The following is a 26,714-nucleotide window of genomic DNA, read 5'->3' on the forward strand; positions in this document are numbered from 1 at the left end:
GAAACTAGAGAATACAGATCACCAAAGCAGTCTCCTCTCAGAGCAACAGAGGGTAGAAGTGGATTCTATCAATATCCAATAACAAACTCCACAATTCCATAAAAGAGGCAAGAAGATGTTGAATATACTAAGCTTCATGTATACAAACTGTCACTGGGCCTGATGGGCCCTGGGTTGGGAAGATCCTCCAGAGAAGAAAATGACAACTCACTCCAGTATTCTCACCTGGAGAATCCTATGGACAGAGGAGCCTGGCAGGCTACAGTCCATGGAGTCACAGAGTCAGACATAACTGAGTGACTGAGCACATTTACATCTGATGCTGGAAGGTGGTCTTCAGCTCTTTCCCAAATGAAGTAAAGGAGGATCAAAAAGGCTAAAAGCTTTACCATTAGAAACAAGGCAATGGCACCCCACTCCAGTACTCTTGCCTGGAAAATCCCATGGACGGAGGAGCCTGGCGGGCTGCAGTCCATGGGGTCGCTAAGAGTCGGACACAACTGAGCAACTTCACTTTCACTTTTCACTTTCATGCATTGGAGAAGGAAATGGCAACCCACTCCAGTGTTCTTGCCTGGGGAATCCCAGGGACGGCAGGGCCTGGTGGGCTGCTGTCTATGGGGTCGCACAGAGTCGGACACAACTGAAGCGACTTAGCAGTAGCAACACTCAAATGCAAAGAAAAGATCACTTCATGACAATCAGAAAACATGACCTTCAGTTTTCCTTTGGCTTTCCCAATTAATTGGAATAATTCCACTTAATTTGAATAACTGGAGTATTAGCTATCTATTGAGATATCTAGAATGCGTTCTAATTTAGAGTTTGAATTACATTCATATTTCCTCTAGTATCTCTAACTTCCATCCCATCACTCCATCATGGCATTTATTGTTCCTGAGTCTTATGTCTAAGTTTGGAGTCAAATGCTCTTAACTATAAATGAAGCAACCATAAGCAAAGTTCCATTTTACTCATTCCCACCATGGTTGGGGGCCAGGGGAAAATGTTTATGGGGCCAAGTATATGCTCACAGGCTCTCAGGACATTTCTGTGGAACACAAGAAAGGGCAAGACTCAGAACCCAGAACCACCTCAAAGACTAGTTTTAATATATCATCATACCACCAAGTTAACCCCAGGAGAAAAGTTAGAAGCATTCTCCTTCAGTACAGAACATTTTATGAGAGTATCCTCAAGGGAGTTAGACAATTTGAACCCAACTTATGTCATTCTTCTGGAATTCAGGCTAGGAAGCATGTTGGTGGCCATTGATGATGATACATAATTATTCTGGGTGTGGATTTGCCTTTCTTGCCAGCAGAGCCTTGGCCAGCACTTCTATTTGAGGACTTCCTGAGTGCGATTCACAGGCAGGACATCCCCCACGACATAGTACTCAAAGAATAGACACTTCAGACAAGCAGGATAGGGCTCATGACCATGGGACCTACTGGTAGTATCACATTTCCTCACCAGCCAGAAGCAGCTGGCCTCACAGAATACCAGAACCATCTTCTTAAAAAACACAGCTAAAAAGCAGTTCAACAGGCAGCACTTCACAGGGCACTTTGCAGAAATAGAGTCCCAACCTTTAGGACACAGCCTATGAACTGAACCAGACCTCAAATGGTGCTAGCTCCCCAATAGGAAGAATACAGGAGTCTAGTAACAAAGGAGTAGATGCAGAAGTATTCCATGTATCACTCCCAGTGATCCACTAGCAGAGTTTTTCTTCCTTTCCCTGCAAATCTTGGTCCTACAGGATTGGAAGTCCTGGTCCTCAAAAGGTGGTAGACTCTTGCCAAGGGACACAGCAAGGGTTCTACTGAGCTACAAGTTACAGCTTACCATCAGGCTCCACTGGACCCCTATGTCCAGGAAAAAACAGCTGAGAAGGTGAATTAACGTACTGGCAGGAGTAACTGAATTGACGAGAGAGGACTGCTTATATAATGTGTGCCAGGAAAAATTTGTATGTGCAGAAGTCAGGTCATCCCCTGGGGCATTTTGTCATGCTCTCTCACTTAATTGTAACCATGAGTGTACATATGCAATAATCCCCAAATAAGAACCTGAATAAGGTTTCAGCCCCCTCAGGAATAAAGGTTTGGATCACTCTACAGGCAAGCCTTCAAGATTCATAATGTTGACAGCTAAGGGTGAAGGGAATTCCAAATAGGAGAGAATGAGTTAACAGTTGTGGCTCTGAGCAGAATTTTAGAAACTGGGGCTACAGAGTTCATCCGTAGCAAGAAAGGCCTATGGAAACTATGGTGAAACTTCTCCTAAAATCTGAAGTAGATCTGTGCATTGTAAGAATGCATTGCAATGGCCGTAAAACAAATGCATTTCAGATTTGACTGCAAGGAGCATATCTGATTGACAACCTCAGTCATTGTGCTCTGGAGTTTATGGCATTGCCTAAGCTCTGGTTATGAGCTGCTTCCAACCATTGAATGAGCACAGCGCTACTAAGGAACAGGTCTATTGTAGTGTGATACTGGATTCCTCATGAGCTCTGTTGGCTCACAATGCAGCTTTGCCAAAGTGGTCTTAGAAATGATAGCTTATGGTGAACGATGTCAGATTCATGATCTCTGAAGAAGATTTAGCTTCGGGACCAGAGACCAGGCTTGATCACTCAGGTCTCTTGTACGGCAAAAGTTATTACAGTGAAAAGAGACAGAGAAAGCTTCTGATATAGACATCAGGAGGTCAACGGAGAGTGCCCCTTGGCATTGGCAGGTTGGTATAAACCCCTGACAAGTCTCCCCTTTCTGGGGCTGCCTTCAGTCATTACAAATCACCATGAAACTGCAGAGCAGGGCTCATCACTTGCCTCACACAGAGCATCAAGAATACCAAAGAGTTAATAAAGTAGAAAACATATACTGAAAAAGCAGAGAGGCTAGAGCTCCGAGTGTTCTTACCATGTCCTGAATATCCTGGACGAGCCCCCAAGATGATAGCTTATGGTGAATGGTATCAGATTGATGATATCTGAAGATTATCTTCGGGACCAGGGACCAGGCTTGATCACTTAAGAGCTTTTGTGGAGCAGAGTTTTATTAAAGCGAAAAGGGACAGAAAGCTTCTGACATAGACATCAGAAGGGGGATGGAGAGTGCCCCCCTCCCTAGTCTTAGCAAGGGAATTATATAGTTATTACAATAAATCAAAAGAATGTCTCAAGGTTGTAGAGATCTTATCAGACCCACTCCCACAATTTACATTTTACCATATCAGGATTAGTCAGAAGGTTTTCAAGAAGGAGAAACTGTCCTCAAGCAGGATACATTGTTTTTATATAATCCTTAGGAATGAATGTAGGAAAAAAAAAAGTTTGTCCTTTCCTCCTCCTTGAGAATTCCAGACCCCCTATCTCCTTGTGAGCCCTAGACCCCTTTCTCCTTCAGGGACCCCAGACTTAACCTGCCTAGGAATTGACTCTCTCATTAATACACTCAAGTCTAAGACTTTTCTTCTCTTCTTTCCTCCTTTCCTCTCATATCATAATTGCATTGTGATTTTATGGTTCCTCCAGCCTCTGGATTCCTCTATCTTACTTTATGGGCATTTAGATGTGTCTACTTCTGACACTAATTTAATGTACCATCAGAGTGCAAATTCTAATGCAAGTATGGTAACTCCAACTGAAAAATCAACTTGTATTCATAGGTCAGTCCTGTGGGGAAAGCTAATACCTCTGACTATACACCTGATGGAGAAAATATTTACATATTGAGGTACAGGGAACTTATACATGGTTCAGCTTGAATATGGTGTGAACTCAAACCACCTCATTCATGACCTATGAAACACACAGCACATGGCCTTTAACCATTAAGAGAAAGAATGTCCATTTCAAAGCAAAGGATGACTCCCTTCCTGCGGTTTTCATGATAACTCTCCTTCAAGGTAGTTTCCTTCCTAGACACAAAGGCTCTGCTGTCTCCCTGTATACATACTGTCTCTTTTGAAACTTTGAATATTTGCATGTCACACTTATACCTTATCAGATCAGAAAAAGGAACATGAAACTATGTGGAAACACACACAAACTGAGCAGTTTCTTGTATGGATATAAGAGGCTATCTCCTAGGCTACAGTCCTCAGTTTGGCTCAAGAAACTTTCCTGTTTTAGGTTGTTTATTACATCCATCAATAAGTTCCTGATGAGATTCTTCCCAAAGACTGCTCTCAGACCTTGGAAAATGAAAGCTGTGTAACTGTCACAATCCTCAATACATAGATTACCAATGCTTTTTCTCCTTACCCTGAAACAGAAAACATGAGGGATGTTCTAGTGCAGATAAATCTGAAGGATTTTGTTTCAAAAGTGTCCTCAATGTCCTCAAACATTCAAGTTCAATATATAACTGAAACAGAGCAGCTACCTTGAACTTAACAGGCATTTTCACCATTCACCTGGTGACTCAGCTGGTAAAGACTCTGCCTGCAATGCAGAAGACCTGGGTTCAACTCTGCCTGCAATTGCATGCCCACACAGATGGGTTGGGAAGATCCCCTGGAGAAGGAACCCCATTCCAGTATTTTGGCTGGAGAATTTCATGGAGTCACAAAGAGTCGGACACCACTGAGCGACTTTCACTATTCACAATGCCTTAACTTGTAACAGGGGTCCCCAACCTCTGGGATCTAATGCCTCATGATCTGAGGTGAAGCTGATGTAATAAAGTGCGCAATAGATGTAATGCTCTTGAATAATCCCAAAACCATCCCCCACCCTGTCCATAGAAAAATTGTCTTCCAGGAAACTGGTCAATGGTGCCCAAAAGTTGGGGATCGCTGCCTTATTAGAAGGGAGGCAATTACAAGAATAGCTTGAGACTGCCCTAGACAGATTGAGGAAACTGAGCTGAGACAATGTCAGTTTTCCCCATAACAGCTAATGTTTAAGTGTCTGGTTACTACCATTGAGTTACCACTTTGAGTTTTCATTCATAAATTGCTCCTCCCTCTCACTCCCAACTGTTGTACGCAGAACATATGGGAAGAGAGTATAAAGAATATATTTCTAACTGCTTGGCCTTTGTCAGGACTAGACTTCTGAACTCTGGGTTTTTAGATGAAGCAGACTAAAATACTGCTGGAGGTACCTCAGCAAGTTGTGTGGATGACCCATGTGAGTTGTTTGGACTTTCTTCTGAAATGGAGGCCTCTTTCTCCATCTGATCCCAGAGGTTTGCCCTGTCTTCATCTCTACTGAGCCTACTCTGAAAGTGCCTGTTACTTATTTAATAGCTAATACCTAAAGGAACACTCAGCCCCAAACTTAAACTTTGATATTAGAACATTTATAACTCATAGGATGATCTTCACCCATTTTGGTTCACAACCACAAGTATTAGTGCCCCCAGCCTTCTTATACTCTTAGGACTGACAAGTTACACAAGGACATTTCTACCCACAAGTCCGCTTTCTGTTAGGCGTAGGTTTTTTTATTTTGTTTTGTGGGGAAAGGGAAGATTCACTGTCTGTTTTTGGTGCCTCAGACTCTTCATCCTAGCTTGACAGCTGCAGTTTTAGAATTCTCAGCCTCTATAATTGCATAAACCAGTTCCTTGTGATAGCTGTCATATGCTTACTCTACTGAACCTGTTCCCTGGGGAACTGAGTGATCCACACTATGGTAACTATAATAATTTAAATTGCATGCCCACACAGAGCCCTTTCTATTTTCCATCTGTTCTTGGACTTCTCTCAATCCAGATAAGTCCCTATGACCCCAAATACCCTATTCTCGTCTTTTAGGATGAGAAACTTTTGATTCCCCTTGTTCCTCTCTTGATTGAGGACCAGTTTGGTGGAGAGGAAACCAGGAGGAGGACTCCCAATTTTCTGAGACTCAAGTTTAGTTGTTTGTTTTCATTAAAAGTGTAGGAATTTTAAGTTTATACCTTTAACACACTGTGTATGTTAACTGGATTTGTTCTTTGGTTTCTAGACCTCTCTTCCTTTGACCTTGCAAGTTCAGACTTAAGGAAGTCACCCAATGACTTCAAGCACCAGTCAAAGGATGGAGTCTATTATCTCTGGTCAGGGTTTTCATTCAACACAGGTTTCACAATGAGGACACTGAGTTCAACTTGAGATCTCAATGAGGACATTGAGATCAACTTAAGCCCAACAAGATTACCCAGCTGTTGAGACAGATGTCTACATGGTAGAAAGTTATTTTCCTTTTTAAAAAAAAAAATGTATAACTTTATACTTTGTATTGAGGTGTAGCTGATTAACAAACAATGTCATGATAGTTGCAGGTGAACAGCGAAGGGACTCAGTCATACATATACATGTATCCCTTCTCCCCCAAACTTCCCTCCCATCCAGCCTGGTACATAACATTGAGCAGAGTTCCAGGTGCCATATAGTAGGTCCTTATTGGTTATCCATTTTAAATACAACAGTGTGTATATGCTCATCCCAAACTCCCTAACTACCCCTTCCCCATATACTTTCCCCTGGAAACCATTAGCTCTTTCTTGAAATCTGTGAGTCTGTTTGTTTTGTAAGTTCATTTGTATCATATTTCTTTTTAGGTTTCACATATAAGGGATGTCAGGTAATATTTCTCCTTCTCAGACTGATGTTTCTGAGTCTCCACATTTATAGTGAGGCAGTGGTTTCAGAAATAGCTCATTTCATGAACTTAATTGAAAAAAATTGGAATCCCTTATTGCTGAATGAGGATTCATGACCAGGTGTGAAGGCTGAGCAGAATGGCAATTGGGTACATAACTAGATTGCTTAACCATGTCATTCCCCAAACACAGTCCATCTTATGAGTCTGTCAACCAAATTCCATGAGCTGGTTCAATTTTCCTGCTAACTGGCAGAGTAACTACCACATTGTCAGTGTTAATTTGGCATTGCTTCCTGGGGTAGAAGGATTCTTGGACATATAGGCTTTTTCTAAACCTCCACTGTATCAAGAAACTCCAGACTCAAAACTAAAACCTTCCTGCACCTGAATACCAGCTCAAACTCAGTGCTGCCCATGCTTTCACCTGGAACATGGTTATTTTCATCCTTGACTTGCAACCCACTCTATTCAGGTGATCCCACATTCTCTACTCTTTCCATGAGTGTTCTGTGGCTCAACACATTGAAGTATGTTCTGCTTCTAGAGTGTTTTAGCTATTGTTCATACAAAGGTTAACATGTTCAGTATAACTAACAGTCTAGCAGGAGAAAGGACCACAAAGACATCCATTCAAGCATGATTCCACTAAGATGAAGTTGAGATGATAGTTAAGTGATAAAGGACACAACTGCACCACCCAAAGAGAAGTCTAAGTTGAAAAAACTGGAAATGTAAAGATATTGAGAGAGAGAGAGAAGAGTTTGGTGTTATCCAGGAAAGAAGGGTGGTGTAGATGATCTGTAGGAGTTAAGAACTGTGGTTTCTAAGCTCTAGTTACATTCCTTTCTCCTATAGGTATTAAATAAGGCCTTCAGTTCAGTTCAGTTCAGTCGCTCAGTCATGTCCGACTCTTCATGACCCCATGAATCGCAGCACGCCAGGCCTCCCTGTCCATCAGAAACTCCTGGAGTTCACTCAAACTCACGTCCATCGAGTCGGTGATACCATCCAGCCATCTCATCCATTGTCATCCCCTTCTCCTCCTGCCCCCAATCCCTCCCAGCATCAGAGTCTTTTCCAATGAGTCAACTCTCCGCATGAGGTGGCCAAAGTACTGGAGTTTCAGCTTTAGCATGAGTTATTTCTCCACTGATCTCCAGTAACATGTTGGAGCTAAGTAAATATTTTAGTGCCAGACATCCATTTAACACTTCTAAGCTCTTTAGATTTGTTTGCTTCCTTAGTTTTCATAACCGCCTTACAACATAAGTACTACTACCCTTATTTAGGGGCTTCCCAAGTGGCAGGAATGGTAAAGAATCCCCCTGCTTATGCAAGAGATACAGGTTCGATCCCTGGGTGGGGAAGATCCCCTGGAGAAGGAAATGCCAACCCACTCAAGTATTCTTGCCTGGAAAATCCCATGTCCAGAGGAGCCTGGTGGGCTCAAGTCCATGCGATCACAAAGAGTCAAACAACCGAGCCCTCACACACACACCTTCATTTTACAGGCAAGAAAATACTGAGGAATACAGAGGTTAAGTATGGATAGATTCAGAGGACACACAGGTGGTAAGTGGTAGAGCCATGTGTTAAACACAGTCTGACAGAATCTGTGCTTTCAGTACTGTTTATTTCATCACCGCAGAAATGTAAATATTGGTTTGGTTGATTAAACTGAATTGGAATATAGGACCAAGATTTAAAACCATTACTTGCTCCCTTCTCAATCCAAAGTGATATTCTGATAGACTGAGTAGACACTCGGTACAGCCAGCACAGCAGGTAGGGATCAAAAGTGGTCAACACAGTTTGGGAAAAAGAAACTAGAGACAGAATTAAAGTTTTAAAGATGGGACTTGGGGACGCAAGACCTCTTGGACCAACAGCCCTGTTCCTTGGAGCCACTTCACTTTTATTTAGTGTCCTGGCACTCAGAAAGTATCTGTTGTGCTATGATAAAATCAGCCTCCTCTGTCCTCAGTCATGTCTCTCATTTTATTGATTACTTTGAACTGTTATTTTCTTGTACAAGGAGTATCACCCAGCTGTAGGTTGTAGACCCACATATATCTTGGGAAAACATATTGGTGTGTGCACAAGCAGCATTCTGAACTTGTACTGACCCGTCATTTCAAGGTCCACAAAATGTTTTTCCTTAGCTTAGCAGGGCATGATGACCCCAACTAATAACCCGATGTACTTTTGCTTAGGTTATACTGTATTGCTATATTTTGCTTTTATTCTTTTCCCATGGTGTTTTTCTCATGGCTTAGCCAGAGCAACAGGCGGCTGGCTGATCATTAAGCCCTGCAGACACTAACCACCTTTATGAAGAAAAATCCATTTTTTTTACCTGCAGGCTATAGAAAACCACAGGATTAGTGACAACTACTTAGTAAAAAGCATGGGAAAGCAGTATTTGCTGTTCCCAATCTCCATTAAACAGATGGATCATTATGCCTCCCTTGAGAAGGGACTATTAAGATTTGGAGAGAGGAGTCAGAAGTGTTTCTTTTAGTCCTTCCCCATTCAGGGGAGTAGCTAAGTCCCTGAATGAAAACAGGGAGGTTAAGCTGCTCCCTTCACACTGATCAAGCAGTAGAAACCAGCAGAAAGGGATGCTACAACATCAGAAGTGTTGGTCAGGAACCAAAATGCAAGATTTTAAAGCTATCTGGGTAAGTTGGAAAATGGCTTTGAGGGCAAGGATAAGAAACCTTTTTCAATGTTAGGCAGTCATTAGTGGGGAAGGTGACTGCTTCCAAAAGGTACTTTGTCAGAGTGATGGATGTTTATGGCTTGTTATTTGACAGCCAAGTTGAAGAATGATTCTCTACAAACATGTATTAGTTGGTGGTCATTGACAAAGAGAAATATGACTGCTGACCAAGAGATATAGAGTTAAGTAACAGCAGCTAGAAGGGGAAAACGCATGTACTGACTTTGAATTAACCACTCAAACATCCCCATTTTTTGGCTATTGATGCCACCACCTCTATAAAGAACATGGAGTAAGGCAGCCAAGAAGAAGTCTGCTTATAGGAAAAAGGAAGGTAATAGCTTGTACCCTATTACATGCATCCTTAACTCATGTACAGTGAATCCAGACTTAACTGTTCACAAGAAGGATTGTTTCCTACCTAGATCTACCCCAGAGAATTCTTGATAACATAGGACAGGCAAGTCCAGGAGAAGCCCCACATGAGGGCTGGGACTCCTGGGTGACAGAACACAGTAATGTAAAGAAACAGAAGATGCAGTTACCCTGTCGTGTGCTTTTCCAAGGAATAACAAGTATCCCTGCTCTGACCTGGACAGCTTCCACAAGACCAGATAGCCTAAGGGTAAGACTGCTTAAAATCATTTCACGTTGAACCCAGCTCCAGAGCTGTCCTGTAACCATAAACAAGTTCCCAGGTGATCCAAGTAGCCTTCAGTTAGAACAATTAGGCTCACAAATCATGTGAACAGCTGTGAACCATCAACCTTTAGTTCCTTTAGGACAAAAGTCCTAAAACAAGCCCAAAGAAATACTGCTAGTGAAGCAGATATATGAAGCTCTCCACTAGGATTTAATGTTGTGTCTAGACACCAGATTCTGAAAAGTAGTAACTTCTGACTTGGGGCTGAGCTCAACATGTTAGGTTGAGCAGCAACTCCTGTTCCCATAGGATTACTGCAAACACCTGAGTCACTCTGGGGCTTCCCAGTGGTAAAGAACCTGCCTGCTAACTCAGGGGATACAAGAGACACAGGCTTGATCCCTGGGTCAGGAAGATCCCCTGGAAGAGGGCATGGCAACACACTTCAGTACTCTTGCCTGGAGGACCCCATGGACAGAGGAGCCTGGTGAGCTGCAGTCCATAGGGTCGCCGTACAGAGTCAGACAGGACTTAAGTGACTTAGCACACATACACATCACAATTGCAAGGAGCACTTCTCCCAAATCAAGCAGTTCTCATTAGATGTCCCTCCTCTCATCTTCCCTGGTGCAAACTTCCTTCCTCATACTTTTATCCAGGCTTTGACCAGTTACCCCCCTCCTATATGACAGCTGCCATTTTTACACCAATTGGCATTGTTATTGGGTTGTTTACCTACCCTGTGACATCCTTAAGAATTCTGAAAGGGACAACAGGAAACAGCATCCTAAGATTCTCCTTCATGTTGTGATGGACCAAGGTAGGGATAAGGGTCTTCATTTGTGTACACAAGTGAAAAGAATGACTCTAGAGGAAGCCAGCCACAGGTGAGGCTCTTTAATCCTTCGGCACTGTCTTGTTCATAAGCAATGAACAGCATCTGTGAGATTCTGAATCAAGCACATAGCTTAGCCCTCCGTCAGAAGTTACTACTCATGCACTAAGGAAAACTTAAATTTAAGCAATAGACAAATTGAAATAGCAGGGCCCCGTGGTCTTCCCCCTGCCCCACATGTTATCTGCCTGCCTTTTGACTGTGGAAAAAACGTTAACCAAAAAATAAATTTTAATCAGAGTGAGAAAATGAAGAAACAAAGGAAAACAGTCAAAGAAAACCCAATAATAGCTTAGTCACTAAGCAAAGTTAAGATAATAATATTCCAAGCCATGTCCTGTGAGCTGTCTTATAGACACTGAAAAACCCACCAGGTAGAAGTTAACTACATGACCCAACTGTGGCCACGACAAGCTGCCATAATTCAGAGAACTGGCCTCAAGGAGATAGGGACAAACCGACACTGGAACTGAAGATTAATTGTACTTAAAATAAGGATGATGCTGGTCAGAACACATGACCAATTTCTAGATGACTGTCTGAGCTGAGTGTGATGTTTCTGCATATAGCCCCCTCCCTCGGTCTATGAAAGCTATTTCCCCCTGACTGTAGAGGAGGGTGTCAGTCTTTGGACAGCAGTTTCCCTGACCCCAGTTGCTAGCATCCAAAATAAAGCAAACTGTCCTTTCCACCATTCTGGCCTCTTTATTGGCTTCTTAATGGCGACATCTGGACTCAACTTTCAATTACAAAGTTGAGTGCTTTAGGAAGTGCACTTTGATATCAAAAGGTTCTCAGTTAATTTCAGGCACTGGAATGAGTTTTAGGTTGTTGGATTAACAATCTGAGTTGTTCAAACTTTTTGATGTGAAGGTCCCTTTCTTCATCTGTTCCCTGAAGTTTGGCTTATCCTCATCTCTGAGCCCACTCTTAGAAAGTCTGTAACACATTTAATAGTTATTGTCTAAAGGGACTGTCAGTCCTTAACTACAGCTTTGGTATTAGAACATAGCTCATAGCTAGTGTCTTTGCCCATTTTGATTACAAAGTTTAATTTATATCTCATAGATGGTATGAAATAGTTTCCTGCTTGGACTAAGCTTCTATCCCTGGCGTGCTCCTCATTTGTGTTAAGACTTTGGGATGTTAGGATAGCCAATGGGAATTTGCTGAATGACTCAGGGAACTCAAAGCAGGGCTTTGTAACAACCTAGAGGTGTGGGATTGAGGCTCAAGAGGGAGGGGATATACCTATGGTTAATTCATGCTGATGTTTGGCAGAAACCAACACAATACCTAAGGCTAATTCATGTTGATGTTTGGCAGAAATCAATAATGTAAAGCAAGTATCTTTTAATAAAAAGATTTTAGAATGTTAAGAGGTGTATGGAGACATCTAGCAATTGGAAAGTATTTTTCTAAGTTCTTCTATAATGCAGTACCTCCCACATGGAGAAGTCATAAGTGGGCTTAGTAAAATCACAAGTGTAAACAAAAAAATCTTTCAAGACTGGGCCCTGAGCATCTTTCACGACTCCTTTCTGGGTATTAAATTCATCTTGTTCATGTCAAGTTTAAACTAATGAACTAATAACCAGCTGGCCCCCTTTCCTAATGATCAAGCCCAAAGATTCCCACATAGGGGAAACTCTAAAATGAATTAAGACTCTGGGAGAGGTTGGGCTGGAAGCAGTGGCTTTGGCCTGAGAGAAGACATCCAAACACTGCGATGGGAATGATACAATAGAAAATAAATGTGGAGTTTGGGTCTTGTTGCTCCCCGGCATTGCCTTGGAACAAACAGTGTCTACTTAACATTTGTGCTGACTCTGGTATACTCAAGTCACTGATAACCAAGCAGCTCTGTGCTCATGAGAACAGGTAAGATACAGCTACAATACAGTTCATGTCCCTAACTCCTCTTACACTCTCAGAACTGACATTTTATGCAAGGACATTTCTACTCCCCAAGTCTGCTTCTCCCTAGTGGACATAGGTTTTTATTTTGTTTTCCAGTGAGGGAGAAGGATTTACTATCTGTATTTGGTGCTATAGGCTCTTCATCCAAGGGACTCCTACTTTCTTTGATACAGAGGATTGTGCTGTACATGCTCTTTGTCCTATAGTAGTTAATATCTCCAGGAGATGTTAACACAGGACAGAACAAAATTGAGAACCTAAAAAGACCCCAGTGAATGAGATTATCAGAAGGGGAATTACTAGAACAGATGGATTGCTAAAAGCAGGTCACATATTTGGATTAGTATGCTCATAAGACACAATAGGCTTTAACTTGGCATAAAGTTGACTTAGCTTTGTAGAAGTAAACAGGACAGGAAATAGAACAGTCCTCCATCCTCAATCCAATTGAGGAGGTCCTGAACTATGCAGCCTCTTGGATCCCTCATCCCTGCAGAAATGAAGATGAGAGGGGATGAGGCTAACATGAGTTATACTCCACCTTACAGAAGCTCCTGTGTTGATATCCTATTGGGATCCTGCCTTTTCAATTATACACGTCCAAGACCAGTGCCACAGACCCCTGGGTCCAGGTGCAGTCTCACAGACAAGAAGATGCTATCAGAAGTTAACATGATTTCATTGGCTTGATGAAAACAATGTGCATTTTGAATTTAACTCAGCTTTTTTAAATAGTGGATTCTTGAAACCCACTTAAAATTTGACTTGAGGATCCTTAACTGTGGGATTTTGTGGATAATTCACTTTTCCTAATATTAGTAGCTCAAAAGCTCTCATTTTAGAGAAAGTTTTAAAATGAGGAGATGAACTGACTTTACCCAAACTGAGGGCTGACTTTTTCTCTGGTTTCTTGGAAAGTGATCTCTAAGATTTTGGAATGTCATGGATAATAAGAGCCTCTGTTTACCTGGGGGCTTTGGATCACAATAAATAGTCCAGCAGTGTTGTGGTCACATGGTATTCACTTGACATCTGGAAGAGCTGGAGACTAGTTAGCCATGTGAGCAGTCAACCAGGCCTGAGATGCCCAAGCCCATCAAGTGTCCATCTCTGGACACAAGATGAGTATCCCTGGAAGAAGATATCCCATGGATGGTCTCACACTGCTGCCAGGTGACAGGTGCTGCTTGTGACTCCACTGGGAGAAGATAACTGGAAGCTCTGTGCATTGTATCTTTCAGCATTTCTGCCCATGCTGATTTTACTCTGCATGCTTTCACTGTAATACAGTGTGGACATAAGTATAACAGCTATTAGTGAGTTCAGAGTCCTTCAAAGAATTACCTAATTTGAGGGTGCTATTAAGAGATCTCTTCAGAGAAAGGATGGTTTTGTGGACTCCAAACTCTAGTTAGGACCAGAAGTAGAGTGGTCTTTGGGCTGTTCTTCTTCTTCAGTTCAGTTCAGTTCAGTCGCTCATTTGTGTCTGACTCTGTGCGACCCCATGAATCGCAGCACACCAGGCCTCCCTGTCCATCACCAACTCCCGGAGTTCACTCAGACTCACGTCCATCGAGTCAGTGATGCCATCCAGCCATCTCATCCTCTGTCATTCCCTTCTCCTCCGGCCTCCAATCCCTCCCAGCATCAGAGTCTTTTCCAATGAGTCAACTCTTCGCATGAGGTGGCCAAAGTACTGGAGTTTCAGCTTTAGCATCATTCCTTCCAAAGAAATCCCAGGGCTGATCTTCATCTTCACAGAAATTCAATTCCTTCCATCAGAGATGTTTAAGTTCCAAATTAGCACTTTAGTTTAACTTAACCCAATATCCAGGTTCTTTCATTGGGAAATCTTGATTTGAGTGATTTCCTTCAACTTTTCATGAGGTCATAGACACCTCAGTGAGAGCCTCACAGTAAGAAGAATATAAAGTCTCACATTCTTCCATCTCTAAGTTCTAATGTGTCTCAAAACTAAAACAGAGCTACCCTCTCAAGTTTGTGATATGATGCACATTTCTATTTTGGTGCTTTAGGTACTTGTTTTTCTCTGTAAGTTAGCTTTCAGTTAGGAAAATCCAGTGCAAAAACTTTGAAATAGCTTTCCTTTGCTTTCAGTTAGGAAAATCAAGTCCACTGACATAAATGTGCTAAGAAGGAAACGCATCTCTTCATTTCTTCCAATTGGCATTAGTGGCTTTGAGATTTGAGCCTATATACTTTCACACTCCCTAAGCAAGATGCTGAGGTGTGGAGAAATTTGACTCTAATTGGTGTCATTTTCTACCCGGTGCTCTATACCCATAGGAAGTAGGATTGTGGTTTAAAAGTTGAGATGTCTAATTTGGTGGGGTTTGGGGTTCAGATAAAGACATTTGCTATTGACATTACTTTGAAAGCATAGAGATAAAAATATATGATCTATTTCACTTTTAAAAATAATCATGGTTCAGGTGTCATCTGCTTTAAAAGTTAGATCTTAACACCTCCCACATGTTTAAGTCTGGAAAGCCTAGACATCTGGTGGTCATCATACTTCATGTCATGTTAAGCACCTGTCACAAGAAAATTGAAAAGGTTTTCAGTTCCTACAGAGAAGTACTAATTGCTTCTTAAAAAGCAAATTTTTCATCATCACATCATTGAAACCATGATACCCAGTGTTACACTATTCTAAGTCACCTACCAAATTGCTTTCTTTAGAAGTCTAAATATTAACATTTCAGCCATCTGATCTGTTTGTTCTGAAATCAAACTAGACTTACTAACAAGGGGACAATCTTTCTCTTTAATGAAGGTTAGAAACTGATCAAGACTAGGGATAGAAAGTTTAAGAATATAGTCAGAGAGGGAAAAAAAGGAGTCAGTTCTGATCAAGGACTTGGCAGAAGACTGTATCTTTGTTTTCTTCATAGGTAAACAAGAGTATATGTGCAGGACAGTAGGTGAAGTTGTGGTCAGCAAGTGGTTGGCAGAAGTTAAGGAGCCAATAGTCTGAGTCTAAAACACTGTACTATAGCCAAGTTGAGGAAGAATGCTATAGTACATACTTTTCAGACTGCTTGTTGCTCTTGGAAAAGAATTTCATCTCCATGGGAAAGAAGCATGTAAATTTCCCATGTCCTCTTCATGATGATTCCCAACGGGAGCAGAAATGAAACTATGCAGCACTAGAAGCCAGTGATGGGGCTGTTCCAAGAAGCATATGACAACGTATAATACCTTCAAGTCTGAAGATGCCCAGTGAGAAACATATGCCTAGGTTTGGCAACAAGTTTGTGTCCTTTTTCTTAGGAAGAAAGTATTTAGAGATACAGTTTCCAGAATATAGTCTTTAAGTTAGCTGTTTACTGCTTCTCCCAAAGAGAAGGGGTTCCAGATGAATGAGTTGATAACTAATGGAAATATCCCAGTGTTAAAAAAAAAAAAAAATGGGATAGCAAGGAAGATTTCCACTGAGAACACTAGTTCCCAAAGAGTTTTCCTAAACTTTAGGCTATGCCGCTGAAATATACATGTCAGTAGTGAGAATCTTGTAACTTATAAAAATGCACTTCTATTTCTTCCATGGGAAAGGCAACTCTGAATTTGAAGAGGGTGCAGTTGGGTGTGGGAGAGAATAAGTCATTTCCCTGCCACAGAAAGGATTTCAGCTATAGCCTGAATATCATTTCCCAGATGGCACTAGTATTAAAGAATCTTCCTGCCAATGCAGGAGACATGAGAGGCAGGTTTGATTCCTGGGTCAGGAAGATCCCCCTAGAGGCGGCCATGGCAACCCACTCCAGTATTCTTGCCTAGAGAATCCCATTGACAGAGGAGCCTGGTGGGCTACAGCCTATAGGGTCACAAAGAGTTGGGAAATGACTGAGGCGACTTAGTATGCATCCTTCACTGGAGCCATTATAGGCAGAAAGAACCATCTTTCATACTTCTAATATCCATCTAAGCAATGTTTTCCCTATTTAGACCCAGAAACAAGGTATGAGATAAAAAAAATCACCCAGGAGATTAACCCAAATGCTCGACCTGAGGGTTATTTTTAAAACTAACCCCTGAAGCAGAGGCTTGCTTCCATTTTATAAAACCTGATCAAACTGGCTTAGGTTTACCTGGTTAATAGAAAGTCATTAATAGGCATGCATCAGTTTATGGAATCTTTAGGTTGGCTAAATATTAATACAATGGCATGGAAGCAAGTTCTCGAGGAATGCTAGTAGATGGCCTGAGGAGATTAAGGGATAGGTACGTGAATTTCTGCTCCAGTAATATCATGTAGTAATGTTACCAAGTGGACATGAAGTGAGGCCTCATGTCAGAGAAGGACTAAAAGGAGCAGCGGGAGAGAAGTCGGGTGAGGGGAGATGACTGTCTTCTGAAAGTGACATGCGGAGTTCTCACTCCTCTCACCTACACTTATCCACGGCCCTTCTACCAGCAACTGTCCTGAAATGCCATCTGTCTGTGGCCATTCCCTACCTCTCTTCAGCTGATTTCTGAGGAGGTGGGAGAGGAGGGGCAGGAGAAGGCAGGGTAGGGAGGAATTCTTTTATAGATAAAGGACTTTCCACAGGCCAAGGAGTCTATTATATCAGGAGTAGTGAATCTGGCAAAACCCATACTTAGGCCCCTGAGGAACCTTACAGGTCCCCATATCAAAAAAATAGACAAAGCCAATGGATTGTCTAAACTTAGTTTTACTACTTTTCTTGACCCATAAAGAATATCACGGATATTTTATATCCCTTCCCAATCATACATACAAGCACTGACGTATTTGAGTTAGGATGGTCTTTGAAAAATCATTAGACCTTAAAATTATTCATGAAGTCACATGTCTAGAATTCTGAACAGACTGAATTCAAGGAGCCTAAGACATTTGAGGTTTAAGGTCTAAGATGGGAGGTTTGCAGGTCTCCCTCGGTCGAGTGTAGCGGACACTGATCAGCCACCCTGATTTGCTTTAGTGAAGCACTTAAGCCCCAGCTGCTGCTACCAAGCAGCCTTTATCTGTTGGCCTCTGCAGGAATTGTCTCAGCCTCAGAAACTTCAATGCCACATGTCTTCCAGAGCAGCCCAATGCTGTGGTTATTGTGACCCAACTAAGGAGAAAGCTGAAAGGCCATTCTAGAAAGAGTTCTTGAAGTAGCCAAGGCTACATTGTATCTGTACCATAGTTCAATTGCTCTCTGCCTTCTTTCCTTATATGGGCATACAGGGAGGTTTTTTTTTTTTTTTTTTTTTTTTTAATTTGTGGTTTTATTTGGCCATGCAGCAAAGCACATGGGATCTTGGTTCCCTGACCAGGGATCAAACCCATGCCCCCTGCAGTGGAAATGCAGAGTCTTGACCACTGCAACCCCATGAATTGCAGCATGCCAGGCCTCCCTGTCCATCACCAGATCCCCGAGTTCATTCAAATTCACGTCCATCGAGTCAGTGATGCCATCCAGCCATCTCATCCTCTGTCGTCCCCTTCTCCTCCTGTTCCCAATCCCTCCCAGACATCAGACTCTTCGCACAAAGTCAACTCTTTGGACGTGGCCAAAGTACTGGAGCTTAAGCTTTAGCATCATTTCTTCCAAAGAACACCCAGGGCTGATCTCCTTTAGAATGGACTGGTTGGATCTCCTTGCAGTCCAAGGGACTCTCAAGAGTCTTCTCCAACACCATAGTTCAAAAGCATCAATTCTTCGGTGCTCAGCCTTCTTCACAGTCCAAATCTCATATCCATATATGACCACTAGAAAAATAATAGCCTTGACTAGATGGACCTTTGTTGGCAAAGTAATGTCTCTGCTTTTCAATATGCTATCTAGGTTGGTCATAACTTTCCTTCCAAGGAGTAAGCATCTTTTAATTTCGTCGCTGCAGTCAACATCTGCAGTGATTTTTTGGAGTCCAAAAAAATAAAGTCTGACACTGTTTCCACTGTTTCCCCATCTATTTCCCATGAAGTGATGGGACAGGATGCCATGATCTTAATTTTCTGAATGTTGAGCTTTAAGCCAACTTTTTCATTCTCCACTTTCACTTTCATCAAGAGGCTTTTTAGTTCCTCTTCACTTTCTGCCATAAGGGTGGTGTCGTCTGCATATCTGAGGTTACTGATATTTCTCCCAGCAATGTTGATTCCAGCTTATGCTTCTTCCAGCCCAGAGTTTCTCATGATGTACTCTGCATAGAAGTTAAATAAGCAGGGTGACAATATACAGCCTTGACATACTCCTTTTCCTATTTGGAACCAGTCTGTTGTTCCATGTCCAGTTCTAACTGTTGCTTCCTGACCTGCATATAGGTTTCTCAAGAGGCGGGACAGGTGGTCAGGTTGGGCAGGACAGGTTCCCATCTCTTTCAGAATTTTTCACAGAGTATTGTGATCCACACAGTCAAAGGCTTTGGCATAGTCAATAAAGCAGAAATAGATGTTTTTCTGGAACTCTCTTGCTTTTTCCATGATCCAGCAGATGTTGGCAATTTGATCTCTGGTTCCTCTGCCTTTTCTAAAACCAGCTTGAACATCAGGAAGTTCATGGTTCACATATTGCTGAAGCCTGGCTTGGATAATTTTGAGTATTACCTTACTAGCGTGTGAGATGAGTGCAATTGTGTGGTAGTTTGAGCATTCTTTGGCAGTGCCTTTCTTTGAGATTGGAATGAAAACGGACCTTTTCCAGTCCTGTGGCCACTGCTGAGCTTTCCAAATTTGCTGGCCTATTGAGTGCAGCACTTTCACAGCATCATCTTTCAGGATTTGAAATAGCTCAACTGGAATTCCATCACCTCCACTAGCTTTGTTCGTAGTGATGCTTTCTAAGGCCCACTTGACTTCACATTCCAGGATGTCTGGCTCTACATGAGTGATCACACCATCATGATTATCTGGGTCATGAACATTTTTTTTGTACAGTTCTTCTGTGTATTCTTGCCACCTCTTCTTAATATCTTCTGCTTCTGTTAGGTCCATACCATTTCTGTCCTTTATTGAGCCCATCTTTGCATGAAATGTCCCCTTGGTATCTCTAATTTTCTTGAAGAGATCTCTAGTCTTTCCCATTCTGTTGTTTTCCTCTATTTCTTTGCATTGATCGCTGAGGAAGGCTTTCTTATCTCTCCTTGCTATTCTTTGGAACTCTGCATTCCAATGGGTATATCTTTCCTTTTCTCCTTTGCCTTTTGCTTCTCTTCTTTTCACAGCTATTTGTAAGGCCTCCCCAGACAGCCATTTTGCTTGTTTGCATTACTTTTCCATGGGAATGGTCTTGATCCCTGTCTCCTGTACAATGTCACAAACCTCAGTCCATAGTTCATCATGCACTCTGGCTATCATATCTAGTCCCTTAAATCTATTTCTCACTTCCACTGTATAATCATAAGGGGCTTGATTTAGATCATAGCTGAATGATCTAGTGGTTTTCCCTACTTTCTTCAATTTAAGTCTGAATAGGTAGAGATACATATAATTTCTAAACAGTCTGGGGAAACAAAGGAGTCACAAGATAAATGTAGAAAATGCATATGTGAAAGATTGTAAATAAGGGCTTGTGTGACCACACAAATGCTAGTTGTCAGGATTAATACTTGATAATTCTATAGTATGTAAATTTGTATTGGATAGAGGAAAAGAGAGGGAAAAAAGAAAGCATAGGTCAATATCCCCATTTTCTATGGAAACATGAGAAATGACCCCAGGTTAAATGTGTTTAAAATTGTCTTTAGGGTTTTCTTCATTACACATAAGTCACCTTAATAAAAATTTTTATGAAACACTTTGAAAAAACATTTCCATTTCCCATATGCTTGCTTACCTATTTATTACTTGATACTGGGCCTTGTGATGGGGAGTTCATAGAACATAACATATTGCACTTGATATTTCCTTCTTTGTCTCAGGACATAGACATAAGTCTAGCATCCCTACCTTAACAATCTATATACAGCCCCTAGCATAGATTTAGCACTCAATAATATTTTGTGAATTGACTAGTAAATAAAAGAGGAATTCACATTCTTTGTAAAAACATAAAATACATCTGTGTGCAAATAAAGAGTTGCATGATACATAGACAAATGGCAGAAAGACTTGTCTTACTGAAAGTATTTAATGGGAGGGATTGTCCGTGGGGACATAGAGGCCAAAAGAAGTCAAACAATAAGCCAACTTATTTGAAGAAATAAATCTTAACATGTAAATCTGTCTATATTGGAGCCTATAGCCCTGGAAGATCATGAGCGCCCAAGACTGGTAATATTTAGGCAAAGATGGGGCACAAATTGTCAGACTAAAGGGACATTCCTGTCTCAGATGAAATGTTGGTCCTTACCCAGATCTTGACTGGATAATTTACCAAATCCACTTCATAAATAAATGCAAAAGCATCTTTGTGTTCTTAGTGATGTTGCCAACAGAAGAGTGGGTCCAACCTTTGCCTCTGATAGAAGAATGGGCTTTCTGAGGAGACAACAAAGTCAGCGATTTGAGTCAAGAGGTTACCAGACTACACAGAACCTTGAGCACAGATCAGACTGGTGACTCTGAGTTGCAGGATACAAGTTAGCTTTTTCGGTGTACCAGGAAAGAACTAAGGGCTTCCCAGGTGGTGCTAGTGGTGCCAATGCAGGAGACATAAGAGACAAGGAGTTTGATCCCTGGGTTGAGAAGATCCCCTGGAGAAGGGAATGGCAACCCACTCTAGTATTCTTACCTGGAGAATCCCGTGGTCAGAGGAACCTGGTAGGCTATAGTCCATAGTGTCACAAAGAGTTGGACATGACTGAAGTGACTTAGCATACACGCAGGAAAGAACTGAGCATGGAGACTCTGGCAGCCCCCTACCACCTATCATTCCCTCACCCCCACTTCAGCATTCCACCAGTCCCACTCTATCTCCGCCTGCCGCTCAGCTTCTATGACTGTCTGATCCAGACATCATTTATACATCCTTTTTCAGGAACAGTCCCAAGTCTTGTTCATGAATCTGCTTGGTCTTGACCCCATAGATGAAGGGATTCACCATGGGTGGGAAGAGCAGATAGAAATTGGCAAGAAGGATGTGCACATGTGGAGCAGTCCGGCTAGCTACCCGATGCATGACTGAGGAGATGACGGGAGGTGTGTTGAAGGTTAAAACGGCACCTATGTGGGACACACATGTCCCAAAGGCTTTGTAGCGAGCCTCCTGAGAGACAAACTATAGAACTGCCTGGAAGATGAAGATATAAGACAGGATAACAAAAAGCAGATTGAATGCCCCTATAAACATGGCCACAGCAATGCCATAGATGTTGTTGAAGTGAGTGTCCCCACAGGCCAGCCTTACCATGGCCATGTGCTCACAGTAGCAGTGGGCAATCACTGGACCCTGGCAGTAGTGGAAGTGTCTGTGCAGAAAGGGAAGTGGAGTCATTAGTGTCACAGCCCGAGTCACAGCAGCCAAGCTGATCTTGGTGATAAGTGGCCCAGTGAGGACGGTGCTGTAGTGCAGTGGCTTGCAGACGGCCACATAGTGGTCAAAGGCCATGGCCAGCAGCACTGCTGACTCCATGATGGAGAAGGAGTGGAGAAAGAACATCTGGATCAGACAAGCATAGAAGTTTATCTCTCAATCCCTGAACCAGAAGATGGCCAGCATTTTAGGTACAGTTGAATAGGAAAGGCCTGAATCAATGGCTGCCAACATGGCCAGGAAGAGGTACATGGGCTCATGCAGGCCTGTATCAGCCTGAATGATGAAGAAGAGGGTGCAGTTGCCAAGCAGGGCCAGTGTATAGGCTGAGCAGAAAGGAATAGAGATCCAGACATGTAGGTGCTACAGGCCTGGGATCCCCACCAACAGAAAGACTGCTAGATGAGTTGAGGTGATACTGGAGGCTGACAGGGCCAACAGAAATTTCTCTCTCAACAGAAATTCCCTTCCACAGGGCCCTTCTGGACAGTGCACAGTGTCAGCAGGATTACAGTGTTCAAGTTCAAACTCTGATCATTTACATGGAAGGCTTAGCCCTTGATCTTCTGGACCTTAAAAGAAATTAGAAAATAATCCTAATATGAATTGTGGAACATTGTATCTCACCTTTGCCCTTAAGATGCTCATAAAACTATTGAGTGGTCAGGACATTAAACAACAATAGAGCTAGTAAGGCATCCTTCATAAAGGAATTCAGTGGATGAAGAGTTTTTGTGGTCTTTGCATAGTCAAGTACAGTGCTATGAAGGACACAGATACCCATTTGATTCAAAACTTACCCAGAAACATTCACTGTCTTCCTTTGCCTCCCAACTCAACCTATACTCCTAATTACAAAGGGGCGTTTCTCTTCTGAAATGTAAAGCTTGAATACATAACAAACAATTAAGCCTGATTATTCACTTCCTATGATAATTCACTCCCCTCCAAGTTCTAAATATTTTCTCTAAGAAAGGTTCTTAGAGAACGTCAATATGCCAGCAAATTTGGAAAACTCAGCAGTGGCCACAGGACTGGAAAAGGTCCGTTTTCATTCCAATCCCAAAGAAGGCAAAGCCAAAGAATGCTCAAACTACTGCACAATTGCACTCAAATCACATGCTAGTAAAGTAATGCTCAAAATTCCCCAAGCCAGGCTTCAGCAATACGTGAACCGTGAACTTCCTGATGTTCAAGCTGGTTTTAGAAAAGGCAGAGGAACCAGAGATCAAATTGCCACCATCCGCTGGATCATGGAAAAAGCAAGAGAGTTCCAGAAAAACATCTATTTCTGCTTTATTGACTATGCCAAAGCCTTTGACTGTGTGGGTCACAATCAACTGTGGAAAATTCTGAAAAAGATGGGAATACCAGACCACCTGATCTACCTCTTGAGAAATCTGTATGCAGGTCAGGAAAAAACAGTTAGAACTGGACATGGAACAACAGACTGGTTCCAAATAGGAAAAGGAGTACATCAAGGCTGTATATTGTCACCCTGCTTATTTAACTTATATGCAGAGTACATCATGTGAAACGCTGGACTGGAAGAAACACAAGCTGGAATCAAGATTGCTGGGAGAAATATTAATAACCTCAGATATGCAGATGACACCACCCTTATGGCAGAAAGTGAAGAAGAAATAAAGAGCCTCTTGATGAAAGTGAAAGAAGAGAGTGAAAAAGTTGGCTTAAAGCTTAACATTCAGAAAACTAAGATCATGGCATCCAGTCCCATCACTTCATGGGAAATAGATGGGAAAACAGTGGAAACAGTGTCAGACTTTATCTTTTGGGGCTCCAAAATCACTGCAGATGGTGATTGCAGCGATGAAATTAAAAGACGCTTACTCCTTGAAAGGAAAGTTATGACCAACCTAGATAGCATATTGAAAAGCAGAGACATTACTTTGCCAACAAAGGTCCGTCTAGTCAAGGCTATGGTTTTTCCTGTGGTCATGTATGGATGTGAGAGTTGGACTGTGAAGAAGGCTGAGCGCCGGAGAATTGATGCTTTTGAACTGTGGTGTTGGAGAAGACTCTTGAGAGTCCCTTGGACTGCAAGGAGATCCAACCAGTCCATTCTGAAGGAGATCAGCCCTGGGATTTCTTTGGAGGGAATGATGCTAAAGCTGAAACTCCAGTACTTTGGCCACCTCATGCGAAGAGTTGACTCATTGGAAAAGACTCTGATGCTGGGAGGGATTGGGAACAGGAGGAGAAGGGGACGACAGAGGATGAGATGGCTGGATGGCATCACTGACTCGATGGATGTAAGTCTGAATGAACTCTGGGAGTTTGTGATGGACAGGGAGGCCTGGCGTGCTGCAATTCATGGGGTCGCAGAGTCGGACACGACTGAGTGACTGAACTGAACTGAACTTGCCTAAGACCTTCTTGGAATTACTAAGATCACCATATTAATGATGGAATCCACATTCCTCACCCTGGTTTACAGGTTCCTGCAGGGTCTAGTCCCTGCTCATTTTTCAGCCTCATCCCTTTCTACATCTCCCTTCTCTGTTATGCTTCAGTCATACAGCTTCTGTCAGATCTTTCTCAATAACGTGCCCCAGGACCCTTCCCCTGAATTCTTTCATGCTGCTTGTCTCCTCTTTCTGCCCTTTTTGTCTTTCTGAAGTCACATCATCAATTGCTTGTGCCACTAGAAAGCTCTCCCTATAGTTTTCCACTACCAATCTGTCTATCTACCATGGTGTGACAGACCTCCTGAAAACCACTGGAGATCTCATGACTACAAGAAAAATTTAAAACTACTCAACATGGATACAAACTTGGTCTTGCCCATATTATTAGCCTCACTTCTTACCATTCCTTTATATATTCATCCTAGGTTCAGCCACACTGGAGAATCTGCCACTACCTGAAACAGTCATGCTTGCAGCTAGAACTATTTATCTGGAATACTTTCCCCTGCCTATTTCCACACCTGGCCAAGATTCTGGCACCTTCTTGGTGAAGCCTTTGCAGACTCCTCCAGGTAGATTTTCTCAGTGTTTTAAAGAAAGACTTATTAATGGGCTGAATTAAATAACACGGGGAGAGTGTGATGTGTATTGCTAATGCACCCATTTGTCCATTCACTGGACTGTGAGTGCTTTTAGTAAAAGGACTGTGCTTTCTTCATTTCTGTATCCATGAACTCTATTGAACCTGTTTGGTGCTCAGTAGGTGTTTTTTAAATAAATGCATGAAGGACTCCATTCCTGGAGAATCTTCCTCCTTTCTGCTGCTGGATAATATAACTCTGAGGCAAAGTGAGGCTTACTGGCTATCTCTTAAGTGCCTCCACAAATGGAAATTCTCTAAAACCTTCCATCAGCTTTGGCCAACTAGGTCAGAATAAGAAATGTTTTTGTTTGTTGTTTGTTTGTTTGTTTGTTTGTTTTTAATTAGAAACATCTCCACATCTAATGTATATCTACATTTTCTCTAAGACAGCATTGGGACCAACAGCATGGGAAGCCCCATGACACTGGGGCTGTGTTTTTACATTTAATGTCAGTATATCCATGGTAGAGAAACGTGCTAATAATTCTTGAATGAATGAAAGAATATCCTCTTCTCCATGGTGTCACCCTTATCCTAAGTGAATGTGCTTCTCCAGTTCCAAACAGGTCTCTCTTCCTCCCTGAGGGCCCACTTCCTAGGAGCTCCATCACAGGCCCTCCAGTTTCTTTGCCCACACAACCTCAGTCTTACTGCTTGACTAGTCTTGTTGAAAATGCCTAATAATCCACCATCTTCCCCCTTTCCAGATTCAACAAAAATATACCTCTAATGTCATTCACAATCCAACTCTGCTTATTTGGTTTCTTCTCTTTCCTACCACCCTTCCACACACCTGGCAGGCATGTTCTGTCAAGTCCTTACCTGTCATTGTCTTATTTCTTGCCTCCACAGCCAAAAGGTGACCAAATGACTAAAGAAAGCCTGTGTCATTTATTTCAATGTCTCCCCCAAAATTGTATGTGGCTCCATATCTAGAGAGCATTCAGTCAGTGTAGTAAACTGTTAGGTAGGCTACCTTTTTAATCTGAGAGCATCTCAGGATGATGTATTTGGGAAGCAAAGTCCCCAAGTGATCATCCTGGAGGAAATAAGGGGCAAATGAAGGAATCAATTTCACATCTTCTAACTTTAATGCCAAGATTCAATCTATAGGACCACACTGAATATATAGTGTTCATTGATGCTGAACCTTTAATAAGCAAGTGTAACTGATCTGTCCCTTCCATCTCCTTATTTTTGATTTCTCCTTTTTTCTCTAGACTATTTCAGCAGCTGTGACTGAGGCAGGGCCAGACCGAGGCAGGAGGATAGCAAGTAGCACTCACAGGAGGGAGGTACTAACCTGGTCTGGGTTACATAGATAAGATCTGCATGAGGTGGTCCCTAACATACAACACAGAGCACAGGCCTTGGAGGCAGCAGAGGGTTTCTTCTAATAATAATGG

At 42.2% G+C, this 26,714-nt stretch overlaps 1 pseudogene; it reads right to left on the minus strand.

Annotated features, from left to right (window-relative positions):
- Positions 1-21,454: 21,454 nt before the first annotated feature.
- Positions 21,455-26,137, minus strand: LOC133261028 (olfactory receptor 52K2-like; annotated as a pseudogene).
- Positions 26,138-26,714: the final 577 nt, after the last annotated feature.

The sequence above is a fragment of the Bos javanicus genome, chromosome 15, assembly GCF_032452875.1.
Source record: "Bos javanicus breed banteng chromosome 15, ARS-OSU_banteng_1.0, whole genome shotgun sequence".
In the NCBI taxonomy this organism is placed as follows: Eukaryota; Metazoa; Chordata; class Mammalia; order Artiodactyla; family Bovidae; genus Bos; species Bos javanicus.